General features: G+C 34.4%; 1 protein-coding gene and 2 non-coding genes across 3 annotated transcripts in view; all 3 read left to right on the top strand.

Moving 5' to 3' along the window:
• The window catches only part of LOC134848390 (thimet oligopeptidase-like), a 197,417-nt gene that overhangs the window by 71,136 nt on the left and 112,486 nt on the right, over positions 1-13,795 (top strand). The gene's annotated exons all lie outside the window — the stretch shown is intronic.
• Trnak-uuu (transfer RNA lysine (anticodon UUU)) lies at positions 1,626-1,698 on the top strand. The gene has a single exon. It is a non-coding gene; the product is annotated as a tRNA-Lys (tRNA).
• Trnak-uuu (transfer RNA lysine (anticodon UUU)) lies at positions 13,488-13,560 on the top strand. The gene has a single exon. It is a non-coding gene; the product is annotated as a tRNA-Lys (tRNA).

Genomic DNA, 13,795 nt, shown 5'->3' with positions numbered 1-13,795 from the left:
CTCAAATTAAAAATTAAAAAAACACAGAAAAGGAAGAAAATGTTTTGGTCAATGAAACACTGTTTGAGAACGAATTTTAAATTGTCTTACTAATCTAACTCATAAATCACTGATCAAACCGCAATTCAAGGAAGCACAGGATCAAAAATTGAGAATACTTCTTTGTTATAAAGTCCGTTCGGGAGCTTTGAAGGTACTGATTTTTGCTAATCGAGATACGCAGCAGCAGTAAAATTATTCAGTGAAAAAAAACTGTTCAAATAAGTGAAAGAAAACAAACGACCAAAGAAATTCAACTCGGAGACATCGTGAAATGTAAGCTGTCAAGAACACAAATTGAAGTGTGTTTGGTAGAAACGAATAAAATTGTACAAAATTAAACAGTTGCATTGTTATTGATCAGTATGATAAGCCCTGCTAGCTCAGCTGGTAGAGCGGTGGACTGTTTATCCAACGGTCAAGGGTTCGAATCACTTGTGGGGCGAAAATTTTTGGGAGGATTCTTTAAGCTTTTGTTCAAAATAGTTCATTTTGAATTTAGGTTTGATTCAAACTATTTTAAAAAGTTGTTCTCAATGATGAAATCAGATGACACAACATTTCATCGATTACGTTATCATTTTAGGATTAATAAAAAAATTGTATTTCATCTCGGGAAAACAACAAAAAATTAAGAAATACACCAGAAAATTTTTATTTTTCAAACAATACAACACTCAAAAAGAACTATAGGATATAAAATGTAGCTCCGTCAGGAATTATTTTTAAAAAACGCTATAATTTTCTAACCACAAAAGCTGCGTTTTCAAAAGTTTCAGATGGGATTTTGATTCACCGAAGCTGTGGAAAAGGTCCGATGAGAACCAATTTTTTGGTGGCAACCTCAAACTGGGGACCTCTGAACCTACGAGTGCGCTACTCGAGAACTGAGGCAGTAGCAAGCATGACATTTTCCAGGAAAATGGAAGAAGATGATGCGAAAACAAACAAAATCTGTTCAGTTTAGAGCATTGTTTCTTAGCGGAGATTGAGTTTTTTTTTGTCGGGCGTAGGCTTTTAGTTACTTTGATCTTTTTGTTTGTGCTCAAATTTTCTCTACGAAAATCTGTTGTTTGAGCCAAGTTCAAAATTTAGCAATTGAGATTTTCAAGAAAACATTTTATAACAGCCAAACAACTCCAATGGAGACTATGTTCAACTTCCACTAACTTCATCTCAACTTAAAAGTTAAAAAAAAAACACAGAAAAGGAAGAAAATGTTTCGGTCAATGAAACACTGTTTGAGAACGAAGTTTAAATTGTCTTACTAATCTAACTCATAAATCACTGATCAAACCGCAATTCAAGGAAGCACAGGATCAAAAATTGAGAATACTTCTTTGTTATAAAGTCCGTTCGGGAGCTTTGAAGGTACTGATTTTTGCTAATCGAGATACGCAGCAGCAGTAAAATTCTTCAGTTAAAAAAACTGTCCAAATAAGTGAAAGAAAACGACCTTTGAAATTCAACTTCGGAGACATCGTGAAATGTAAAGCTGTCAAGAACAGAAATTGAACTGTGTTTGGTAGAAACGAATAAAATTGTTCAAAATTAAACAGTTTCATTGTTATTGATCAGTATAATAAGCCCTGCTAGGTCAGCTGGTAGAGCGTTGGACTTTTAATCCAACGGTCAAGGGTTCGAGTCCCTTGTGGGGCGTAAATTTTTGGGAGGCTTCTTCAAGCTTTTGTTCAAAATAGTTCATTTTGAATTTAGGTTTGATTCAAACTATTTTCAAAAGTTGTTCTCAAAAAAATGATTAATAAAAAAAATTGTATTTCATCTCCGGAAAACAACAAAAATTAAGAAATACACAAGAAAGTTTTTATTTTTCAAACTATACAACACTCAAAAAGAACTATAGGATATGAAATGTAGCTCCGTCAGGAATTATTTTTAAAAAAACGCTATAATTTTCTAACCACAAAAGCTGCGTTTTCAAAAGTTTGAGATGGGATTTTGATTCATTGAAGCTGTGGAAAAGGTCCGATGAGAACCAATTTTTTGGTGGCAACCTCAAACTGGGGACCTCTGAACCTACGAGTGCGCTACTCGAGAACTGAGGCAGTAGCAAGCGTGACATTTTCCAGGAAATTGAAAGAAGATGATGCAAAAACAAACAAAATGTGTTCAGTTTTGAGCAATGTTTCTTAGAGGAGATTGAGTTTTTTGTCGGGCGCAGGCTTTTAGTTACTTTGATCTTTTTTGTTTGTGCTCAAATTTTCTCTACGAACAGCTGTTGTTTGAGCCAAGTTCAAAATTCAGCAGTTGAGATGTTTAAGAAAACATGTTGTAACAGCCAAAAAACTCCAATGGAGACTATGTTCAACTTCCACTAACTTCATCTCAAATTAAAAAAAAAAACACAGAAAAGGAAGAAATTGTTTTGGTCAATTAAACACTGTTTGAGAACGAAGTTTAAATTGTCTTACTACTCTAACACATAAATCACTGATCAAACCGCAATTCAAGGAAGCACAGGATCAAAAATTGAGAATACTTCTTTGTTATAAAGTCCGTTCGGTAGCTTTGAAGGTACTGATTTTTGCTAATCGAGATACGCAGCAGCAGTAAAATTCTTAAGTAAAAAAACTGTCCAAATAAGTGAAAGAAAACGATCTATGAAAGTCAACTTCGGAGACATCGTGAAATGTAAAGCTGTCAAGAACAGAAATTGAAGTGTGTTTGGTAGAAAGGAATAAATTTGTACAAAATTAAACAGTTGCATTGTTATTGATGATTATAATGAGACCTGCTGGCTCAGCTGCTAGAGCGTTGGACTTTTAATCCAACGGTCAAGGGTTCGAGTCCCTTGTGGGGCGCAAATTTTTGGGAGGCTTCTTCAAGCTGTTGTTCAAAATTGATTCCAACCAACTTCAAAGGTTGCTTTCAATGATGAAATCAGACGACACAATATTTCATCAATTACGTTATCATTTTATGATTAATAAAAAAAATTGTATTTCATCTCCGGAAAACAACAAAAAATTAAGAAATACACAAGAAAGTTTTTATTTTTCAAACTATACAACACTCAAAAAGAACTATAGGATATAAAATGTAGCTCCGTCAGGAATTATTTTTTAAAAAACGCTAAAATTTTCTAACCACCAAAGCTGCGTTTTCAAATGTTTCAGATGGGATTTTGATTTACTGAAGCTGTGGAAAAGGTCCGATGAGAACCAATTTTTTGGTGGCAACCTCAAACTGGGGACCTCTGAACCTACGAGTGCGCTACTCGAGAACTGAGGCAGTAGCAAGCGTGACATTTTCCGGGAAATTGAAAGAAGATGATGCAAAAACAAACAAAATGTGTTCAGTTTTTAGCAATGTTTCTTAGCGGAGATTGAGTTTTTTGTCGGGCGTAGGCTTTTAGTTACTTTGATCTTTTTTGTTTGTGCTCAAATTTTCTCTACGAACAGCTGTTGTTTGAGCCAAGTTCAAAATTCAGCAGTTGAGATGTTTAAGAAAACTTGTTATAACAGCCAAACAACTCCAATGGAGACTATGTTCAACTTCCACTAACTTCATCTCAAATTAAAAGTTGAAAAAACACAGAAAAGGAAGAAATTGTTTTGGTCAATGAATTACTGTTTGAGAACGAAGTTTAGATTGTCTACTACTCTAACACATAAATCACTGATCAAAGTGCAATTCAAGGAAGCACAGGATCAAAAATTGAGAATACTCCTTTGTTATAAAGTTCGTTCGGGAGCTTTGAAAGTACTGATTTTTGCTAATCGAGATACGCAGCAGCAGTAAAATTCTTAAGTAAAAAAACTGTCCAAATAAGTGAAAGAAAACGATCTATGAAAGTCAACTTCGGAGACATCGTGAAATGTAAAGCTGTCAAGAACAGAAATTGAAGTGTGTTTGGTAGAAAGGAATAAATTTGTACAAAATTAAACAGTTGCATTGTTATTGATGATTATAATGAGACCTGCTGGCTCAGCTGCTAGAGCGTTGGACTTTTAATCCAACGGTCAAGGGTTCGAGTCCCTTGTGGGGCGCAAATTTTTGGGAGGCTTCTTCAAGCTGTTGTTCAAAATTGATTCCAACCAACTTCAAAGGTTGCTTTCAATGATGAAATCAGACGACACAATATTTCATCAATTACGTTATCATTTTATGATTAATAAAAAAAATTGTATTTCATCTCCGGAAAACAACAAAAAATTAAGAAATACACAAGAAAGTTTTTATTTTTCAAACTATACAACACTCAAAAAGAACTATAGGATATAAAATGTAGCTCCGTCAGGAATTATTTTTTTAAAAAACGCTAAAATTTTCTAACCACCAAAGCTGCGTTTTCAAATGTTTCAGATGGGATTTTGATTTACTGAAGCTGTGGAAAAGGTCCGATGAGAACCAATTTTTTGGTGGCAACCTCAAACTGGGGACCTCTGAACCTACGAGTGCGCTACTCGAGAACTGAGGCAGTAGCAAGCGTGACATTTTCCGGGAAATTGAAAGAAGATGATGCAAAAACAAACAAAATGTGTTCAGTTTTTAGCAATGTTTCTTAGCGGAGATTGAGTTTTTTGTCGGGCGTAGGCTTTTAGTTACTTTGATCTTTTTTGTTTGTGCTCAAATTTTCTCTACGAACAGCTGTTGTTTGAGCCAAGTTCAAAATTCAGCAGTTGAGATGTTTAAGAAAACTTGTTATAACAGCCAAACAACTCCAATGGAGACTATGTTCAACTTCCACTAACTTCATCTCAAATTAAAAGTTGAAAAAACACAGAAAAGGAAGAAATTGTTTTGGTCAATGAATTACTGTTTGAGAACGAAGTTTAGATTGTCTACTACTCTAACACATAAATCACTGATCAAAGTGCAATTCAAGGAAGCACAGGATCAAAAATTGAGAATACTCCTTTGTTATAAAGTTCGTTCGGGAGCTTTGAAAGTACTGATTTTTGCTAATCGAGATACGCAGCAGCAGTAAAATTCTTAAGTAAAAAAACTGTCCAAAATTATTGAAAGAAAACGACCTATGAAAGTCAACTTCGGCGACATCGTGAAATGTAAAGCTGTCAAGAACAGAAATTGAAGTTTGTCTGGTAGAAACGAATAAAATTATACAAAATTCAACAGTACCATTGTTATTGATCATTATATTGAGACCTTCCAGCTCAGCTGGTAGAGCGTTGGAATTTTATTCTAACGGTCAAGTGTTCGAGTCTCTTGTGGGGCGAAAATTTTTGAGAGGCTTCTGCAAGCTTATGTGCAAAATAGTTCTTTGATTCATACTATTTTCAAAAGTTGTTCTCAATGATGAAATCAGATGACACAACATTTCATCGATTACCTTATCATTTTATGATCAATAAAAAAAATTGTATTTCATCTCCGGAAAACAAGAAAAAACTAAGAAATACACAAGAAAATTTTTATTTTTCAAACAATACAACACTCAAAACGAACTATAGGATATGAAATGTAGCTCCTATAGGAATCAGTTTAAAAAATGCTATAATTTTCTAATCTACCAAAGCTGTATTTTCAAAATTTTCAGATGGGATTTTGATTCACTGAAGCTGTGGAAAAGATCCGATGAGAACCAAGTTTTTGGTGGCAACCTCAAACTGGGGACCTCTGAACCTACGAGTGAGCTACTCGAGAACTGAGGCAGTAGCAAGCGTGACATTTTCCAGGAAAATGAAAGAAGATGATAAAAAAACAAACAAAATGTGTTCAGTTTAGAGCAATGTTTCGTAGCGGAGATTGATTTTGTTGTCGGGCGTAGGCTTTTAGTTATTTTGATCTTTTTTGTTTGTGGTAAAATTTTCTCTACGAACAGCTGTTGTTTGAGTTAAGTTCAAAATTTAGCAGAGATATTTAAGAAAACTTGTTATAACAGCCAAACAACTCCAATGGAGACTATGTTCAACTTCCACTAACTTCATCTCAAATTAAAAGTTGAAAAAACACAGAAAAGGAAGAAATTGTTTTGGTCAATGAAACACTGTTTGAGAACAAAGTTTAAGTTGTCTTACTACTCTAACACATAAATCACTGATCAAACCGCAATTCAAGGAAGCACAGGATCAAAAACTGAGAATACTTCTTTGTTATAAAGTCCGTTCGGGAGCTTTGAAGGTACTGATTTTTCCTAATCCAGATACGCAGCACAGTAAAATTCTTAAATAAAAAAATCTGTCCAAATAAGTGAAAGAAAACGACCTATGAAAGTCAACTTCGGAGACATCGTGAAATGTAAAGCTGTCAAGAACAGAAATTGAAGTGTGTTTGGAAGAAAGGAATAAATTTGTACAAAATTAATTAGTTGCATTGTCATTGATTATTATTATGAGCCCTGCTAGCTCAGCTGGTAGAGCGTTGGAATTTTAATCCAACGGTCAAGGGTTCGAGTCCCTTGTGGGCCGTAATCTTTTGGGAGGCTTCTTCAAGCTTTTGTTCAAAATTGGTTCATTTTGAATTTAGGTTTGATTCAAACAATTTTCAAAATTTGTTCTCAATGATGAAATCAGACGACCCAACATTTCATCGATTACGTTATCATTTTTTGATTAATAAAAAAAATTGTATTTCATTTCCGGAAAACAACAAAAAATTAAGAAATACACACGAATTTTTTTTTTCAAACAATACAAGACAACAGTAAAAAAGAACTATAGGATATGAAATGTAGCTCCGTCAGGAATTATTTTTACAAAAACGCTATAATTTTCTAACCACAAAAGCTGCGTTTTCGAAAGTTTGAGATGGGATTTTGATTCATTGAAGCTGTGGAAAAGGTCCGATGAGAACCAATTTTTTGGTGGCAACCTCAAACTGGGGACCTCTGAACCTAAGAGTGCGCTACTCGAGAACTGAGGCAGTAGCAAGCGTGACATTTTCCAGGAAATTGAAAGAAGATGATGCAAAAACAAACAAAATGTGTTCAGTTTTGAGCAATGTTTCTTAGAGGAGATTGAGTTTTTTGTCGGGCGCAGGCTTTTAGTTACTTTGATCTTTTTTGTTTGTGCTCAAATTTTCTCTACGAACAGCTGTTGTTTGAGCCAAGTTCAAAATTCAGCAGTTGAGATGTTTAAGAAAACATGTTGTAACAGCCAAAAAACTCCAATGGAGACTATGTTCAACTTCCACTAACTTCATCTCAATTTAAAAGTTAAAAAAACACAGAAAAAGAAGAAATCGTTTTGATCAATGAAACACTGTTTGAGAACGAGTTTAAATTGTCTTAGTACTCTAACACATAAGTCACTGATCAAACCGCAATTCAAGGAAGCACATGATCAAAAACTGAGAAAACTTTTTTGTTGCAAAGTCCGTTCGATAGCTTTGAAGTTACGGATTCATGCTAATCGAGAGACGCAGCAGCAGTTAACTTTTTAATATCAAAAAATCTCAAATTAAGTGAAACAAAAAACCTATGAAAGTCTACTTCGGAGACATCGTGAAGTGTAAAATCTTTCAAGAATAGAAATTGAAGTGCGTTTGGTAGAAAGAAACAAATATGTACAATTTTAAATAGTTACATTGTTATCGAGCAGTTAATTGAGCCCTGCTCTCTCTCAGTCGGTAAAGCGTTGGACTGTTAACTAACGGTCAAAAGATCGAGTCCTTTGTATGGCGTAAATTTTTTGGTTGGCTTCTTCCAGCTTTTGCTTAAAGTAGGTTCATTTTGAAAGTAGGCTTGATTCAAACCAACTTCAAACCATGTCTTCATTGTTGAAATAAGACGACACAACAATTCTTCAATGATTTTATGATTTTGACAAATTTTCATGACTAAAAAAAACTTTTTTCTTGCAATTCATCCCCGGAATACAACAAAAATCAAAGTAACACAAGAAAAGTTAGAAAATCTTCATTTTTCAAACAATACAATAATCAAAAAAAACTTTAAGATATGAATTTAACACTGTCAGGAATCTTTTCGAAAAGCGCTAGAAGATTTCTAATCAACCGAAGTTGTTCTCAAAAATTTTGATGGAACTTGATTCATTGAAGCTGTGGAAAAGGTCCAATGAGAACCAATCAGCTGGAGGCAACCTCAAATTGGGGAGCTGTGCACCTAACGAGTGCGCTACTCGAGAACTGCTGCAGTAGAAAGCGTGACATTTTGCAGGAAAATGAAAGAAGATGATGCAATAACAAACAAAATGTGTTCAGTTTAGAGCAATGTTTCTTAGCGGAGATTGAGTTTTTTGTCGGGCGTAGGCTTTGAGTTAATTGGATCTTTTTTGTTTGTGCTCAAATTTGCTCTAAGAACAGCTGTTGTTTGAGCCGAGTTCAAAATTAAGCAATTGAGATTTTTAAGAAAACATGTTATAACAGCCAAACAACTCCAATGGAGACTATGTTCAACTTCCACTAACTTCATCTCAAAATTAAAAGTTAAAAAACACAAAAAAGGAAGAAATTGTTTTGATCAATGAAACACTGTTTGAGAACGAGTTTAATTTGTCTTAGTACTCTAACACATAAGTCACTGATCAAACTCTAATTCAAGGAAGCACAGGATCAAAAACTGAGAAAACTTTTTGTTGCTAAGTCCGTTCGGGGGCTTTGAAAGTACTGATTTTTGCTAATCGAGATACGCAGCAGCAGTAAAATTCTTAAGTAAAAAAAAACTGTCCGAATAAGTGAAAGAAAGCGATCTATGAAGGTCAACTTCGGAGACTTCGTGAAATGTAAAGCTGCCAAGTTCAAAATTTAGCAATTGAGATTTTAAAGAAAACATATCATAACAGCCAAACAACTCTAATGGAGACTATGTTCAACTTCCACTAACTTCATCTCAAATTAAAAGTTTAAAAAAAACACAGAAAAGGAAAAAATTGTTTTTGGCAATGAAACACTGTTTGAGAACGAAGTTTGAATTGTATTACTACTCTAACACATAATTCACTGATCAAACCGCAATTCAAGAAACACAGGATCAAAAATTGAGAATACTTTTTTGTTGCAAAGTCCGTTCGGTAGCTTTGAAGGTACTGATTCATGCTAATCGAGGAACGCAGCAGCAGTTACCTTTTAATATCAAAAGATCTCAAAATAAGTGAAAGAAAACAACCTATGAAAGTCTACTTCAGAGACAATGTGAAGTGTAAAATCTGTCAACAACAGAAGTTGAAGTGCGTTTGGTAGAAAGAAACAAAAATGTACAAATTTAAACAGTTACATTGTTATCGAGTATTAAATTGATCCCTGCTCTCTCTCTCTCTCTCTCTCTCTGGCTCTCTCTCTCTCTCTCTCTCAGTTGGTAGAGCGTTGGACTGTTAACTAGCGGTCAAGGGATCGAGTCCTTTGTGGGGCGTAAGTTTTTGGTTGGCTTTTTCCTGCTTTTGCTTAAAGTAGGTTTATTTTGAAATTAGGCTCGATTCAAACCAACTTCAAACGATGTCTTTAATGATGAAATAAGACGACACAACAATTCATCAATGATTTTATATTTTTGACAAAATTTCATGACTAAAATTACTTCTTTTTTCAATTCATCCCCGGAAAACAACAAAAAATCAAAATAACACAGAAGAAAAGTTAGAAAATCTTCATTTTTCAAACAATACAATACTCGAAAAGAACTTTAAGATAGATATGAATTTAACACTGTCAGGAATCTTTTCGAAAATCGCTAGAAGATTTCTAATCAACCGAAGTTGTTCTCAAAAATTTTGATGGAACTTGATTCATTGAAGCTGTGGAAAAGGTCCAATGAGAACCAATCAGCTGGAGGCAACCTCAAATTGGGGAGCTGTGCACCTAACGAGTGCGCTACTCGAGAAACGCTGCAGTAGAAAGCGTGAAATTTTCCGGTAAAGTTTAAAAAATGGTACAAAAAAAACGTGTTTGATGTAGACCTATGTTTCTAAGCGGGGCTTTGAAAAACGGTCAAAAATTGAGTTTTTGTCGAAGGTAAGCGTTTGCTTAAATTTAACTTTTGCGTTTTTGAGCAAATTTGCTTGTTAAACAGCTTCTGTTTGGGCCAAGTTCAAAAGATAACGATTGAAGCATTTATTATTACCTGTCATAACAGTAGAAGAATTCCAATGGAGACTTTTTTCAACTTTCACTAACTTTATCTCAAATGATTTTGTCGAAAAAAAACAAACACAAAAAAAAGAAATTGTTTTGATGAATGCAACACTGACTGAGAACAAAGTTTAAACTGTCTTACCACTCGAACATTTAGATCACTGATCAAACCGCAATTCAAGGAAGCACAGGATCAAAAATTGAGAATACATTTTTGTTATAAAGTTCGTTCGGGAGCTTTGAGGATACAGATTTTGGCTAATCGAGATACGCAGCAGCAGTAAAATTTTTAAGTAAAAAAAACTGTCCAAATAAGTGAAAGAAAGCGATCTATGAAGGTCAACTTGGGAGACTTCGTGAAATGTAAAGCTGCCAATTTCAAAATTTAGCAATTGAGATTTTAAAGAAAACATGTCATAACAGCCAAACAACTCTAATGGAGACTATGTTCAACTTCCACTAACTTCATCTCAATTTAAAAGTTAAAAAAAACACAGAAAAGGAAGAAATTGTTTTTGTCAATGAAACACTGTTTGAGAACGAAGTTTGAATTGTATTACTACTCTAACACATAATTCACTGATCAAACCGCAATTCAAGAAACACAGGATCAAAAACTGAGAATACTTTTTTGTTGCAAAGTCCGTTCGGTAGCTTTGAAGGTACTGATTCATGCTAATCGAGGAACGCAGCAGCAGTTACCTTTTAATATCAAAAAATCTCAAAATAAGTGAAAGAAAACAACCTATGAAAGTCTACTTCAGAGACATCGTGAAGTGTAAAATCTGTCAAGAACAGAAGTTGAAGTGCGTTTGGTAGAAAGAAACAAAAATGTACAAATTCAAACAGTTACATTGTTATCGAGCATTAAATTGATCCCTGCTCTCTCTCTCTCTCTCTCTCTCTCTCGCTCTCTCTCTCTCTCTCAGTTGGCAGAGCGTTGAACTGTTAACTAACGGTCAAGGGGTCGAGTCCTTTGTGGGGCGTAAGTTTTTGGTTGGCTTTTTCCTGCTTTTGCTTAAAGTAGGTTCATTTTGAAATTAGGCTCAATTCAAACCAACTTCAAACGATGTCTTCAATGATGAAATAAGACGACACAACAATTCATCAATGATTTTATAATTTTGACAAAATTTCATGACTAAAATTAATTCTTTTTGCAATTCATCCCCGGAAAACAACAAAAAATCAAAATAACACAGAAGAAAAGTTAGAAAATCTTCATTTTTCAAACAATACAATACTCGAAAAGAACTTTAAGATAGATATGAATTTAGCACTGTCAGGAATCTTTTCGAAAAGCGCTAGAAGATTTCTAATCAACCGAAGTTGTTCTCAAAAATTTTGATGGAACTTGATTCATTGAAGCAGTGGAAAAGGTCCAATGAGAACCAATCAGCTGGAGGCAACCTCAAATTGGGGAGCTGTGCACCTAACGAGTTCGCTACTCGAAAACCGCTGCAGTAGAAAGCGTGAAATTTTTCGATAAAGTTTAAAAAATGGTACAAAAAAACGTGTTTGATGTAGACCTATGTTTCTAAGCGGGGCTTTGAAAAACGGTCAAAAATTGAGTTTTTGTCGAAGGTAGGCGTTTGCTTAAATTTAACTTTTGCGTTTTTGAGCAAATTTGCTTGTTAAACAGCTTCTGTTTGGGCCAAGTTCAAAAGATAACGATTGAAGCATTTATTATTACCTGTCATAACAGTAGAAGAATTCCAATGGAGACTTTTTTCAACTTTCACTAACTTTATCTCAAATGATTTTGTCGAAAAAAACAAACACACAAAAAAAGAAATTGTTTTGATGAATGCAACACTGACTGAGAACAAAGTTTAAACTGTCTTACCACTCGAACATTTAGATCACTGATCAAACCGCAATTCAAGGAAGCACAGGATCAAAAACTGAGAAAACTTCTTTGTTGCAAAGTCCGTTTGATAGCTTCAAAGGTAAGGATTCATGCTAATCGAAAGACGCAGCAGCAGTAAACTTTTTAATATGAAAAAATCTCAAAATAAGTGAAACAAAAAACCTATGAAAGTCTACTTCGGAGACATCGTAAAGTGTAAAATCTTTCAAGAATAAAAATTGAAGTGCGTTTGGTAGAAAGAAACAATTATGTACAATTTTAAACAGTTACATTGTTATCGAGCATTTAATTGAGCCCTGCTCTCTCTCAGTCGGTAGAGCGTTGGACTGTTAACTAACGGTCAAGTGATCGAGTCCTTTGTGGGGCGTAAATTTTTGGTTGGATTCTTCCAGCTTTTGCTTAAAGTAGGTTCATTTTGAAATTAGGCTCGATTCAAACCAACTTCGCCAACTTCAAACGATGTCTTCAATGATGGAATAAGACGGCACAGCAATTCATCAATGATTTTATAATTTTGACAAATTTTCATGACTAAAATTACTTCTTTTTGCAATTCATCCCCGGAAAACAACAAAAAATCAAAATAACACAGAAGCAAAATTAGAAAAATCTTCAATTTTCAAACAATACAATACTCGAAAACAACTTTAAGATAGATATGAGTTTAACACTGTCAGGAATCTTTTCGAAAAGCGCTAGAAGATTTCTAATCAACCGAAATTGTTCTCAAAAATTTTGATGGAACTTGATTCATTGAAGCTGTGGAAAAGGTCCAATGAGAACCAATCAGCTGGAGGCAACCTCAACTTGGGGAGCTGTGCATCTATCGAGTGCGCTACTCGAAAACTGAGGCAGTAGCAAGCGTGATATTTTCCAGGAAAATGAAAGAAGATGATGCATAAATAAACAAAACGTTCAATTTAGACCTGTGTTTCTGAGCGGAGGCTTTGAAAAACGGTCAGAAATTGAGTTTTATGTCTGGTGTAAGCTTTTAGTTAAATTGATTTTTTTGTTTGTGTTCAAATTATCTCTTACAACTGTTTTTGTTTGAGCCAAAACGAAAAAATAGTTGAAGTTTGAGCTAAGTCGAAAAAGACGGAAGTTTCTAAGATAAAAGGTCCTTGCAGCAAAACAACTCCGCTGGAGACTAGGTGTAACTTCCACTAACTTCATCTCTAATGGAAATTTTTTTAAAATAAAACACACAGAAAAAAGAAGAAGTTGTTTTGATCAAGGCAACATTTTGCGAGAACGAAGTTTAAATTGTCTGAACACTTCAACACTTAAATCACTGGTCAAACCTCAATTCAAGGAAGCTCTGGATGAAAAACTGAGAATTTTTCTTCGCTGTAAAGACCGCTCGGGAGCTTTGAAGGTACTGATTTATGCTAATTGAGAAACGCAGCAGCAGTAAAACTTCTTAAGTTCAAAAAAATGTGCAAATAATGAAGGAAAACGACCTATGAAAGTCAACTTCGGAAACATCGTGAAGTGTAAAGCTTGGTAGAAAGGAGCAAAATTCACAAAATTAAAAAATTAAACACAATGTTATTGAGCAGGAATTTGAGCCCTGCTAGCTCAGTCGGTAGAGCGTTGGATTTTTCATCCGACGGTCAAGGGTTCGAGTCCCTTGTGGGGCGTAAATTTTTGGGAGGCTTCTTCAAATTTTTGTTCAATTAAGGTTCTTTTTGAAATTAGGGTTCATTCAAACCAACCTCAAAGGTTGTTTTCAAGGATGAAATCAGATGACACAATTTTTCATCAATTACGTTATCATTTTATGATTAATAAAAAATTTGTATTTCGTCTCCGGAAAACAACAAATACTTAAAAAAACACTCAAGAAAATTTTTTTTTTTCAAACAAAACAACACC

Source organism: Symsagittifera roscoffensis, chromosome 6 (assembly GCF_963678635.1).
Source record: "Symsagittifera roscoffensis chromosome 6, txSymRosc1.1, whole genome shotgun sequence".
Taxonomy (NCBI): Eukaryota; Metazoa; Xenacoelomorpha; order Acoela; family Convolutidae; genus Symsagittifera; species Symsagittifera roscoffensis.
This window is presented reverse-complemented; position numbering and strand designations above follow the sequence as displayed.